Below are 885 nucleotides of genomic sequence, written 5' to 3' on the forward strand. Positions count from 1 at the left end.
TGAGAGAAGTACCATTTCTATGCCTCTATGATTGCTAAATCGGGGGTGGGGGGGCGATGGGGGGAGGAAAAGGGTCGAATCACATATTGGCTCTTATAAGTTTCTGCCCAGGAATGACACAGATCCACTCACATTTCCATTTAAAATTTACAATCAACCTGCCAATTTCAATAAAAAAGCCAGCTAAAATTTTGATTGGAATTGGAATGAATTTCTATATCAGTTTGGGAGGAATTAACAACTTACCAGTATTGATTCTACCATTCCACATCATGATCTCTCCCCATTTATTTACATCTCATTCAGTTCTCTCAGTAATGTTTTTGGCGTTCAGTCTATAGTTCAGACTTTTTTGTTGGATTTATTTGTAAATATTTTATGCTTTCTCGTGCTTATAAATGGAATTTTTAAATTTTTCATTTTCCAATTACTTACATATAAAAATATCAAACTTCACTTGATTCTAGTTCTTTTGTATATTCCTTGAGATTTTCTACCTAAACAATCGTATCAACTGTAAATATGAACCACTTCATTTCCTTTCCAATCTTCATGCCTTTTACGTTTTTCTTGCTTTATTTTAATGGTAGGACTACAGGACAGTGTTAACACTGGCCAGAGCAGGCATACTGGCCTTGTCCTCTATTTAAGTATGTTGCCTATAGGTTTTTCTGTAGATACCCTTTCTAAGGTTAAGTTCCCTTCTATATCTAGTAAGCAAGAGTTTTTATCATGAGTGGAAGATGGATTTTGTCAAATGCCTTTTCTCTGCATCTATTGAGATGACCATGTAGTTTTCAAATCTGTTAATATGCTGAATTGTGTTCACTTTTGAATAATAACTTTTCTTTCCTGGGATAAACCACCTATTTAGTCAGATGTACT

This window comes from Hipposideros armiger, unplaced genomic scaffold (assembly GCF_001890085.2).
Source record: "Hipposideros armiger isolate ML-2016 unplaced genomic scaffold, ASM189008v1 scaffold_27, whole genome shotgun sequence".
Taxonomy (NCBI): Eukaryota; Metazoa; Chordata; class Mammalia; order Chiroptera; family Hipposideridae; genus Hipposideros; species Hipposideros armiger.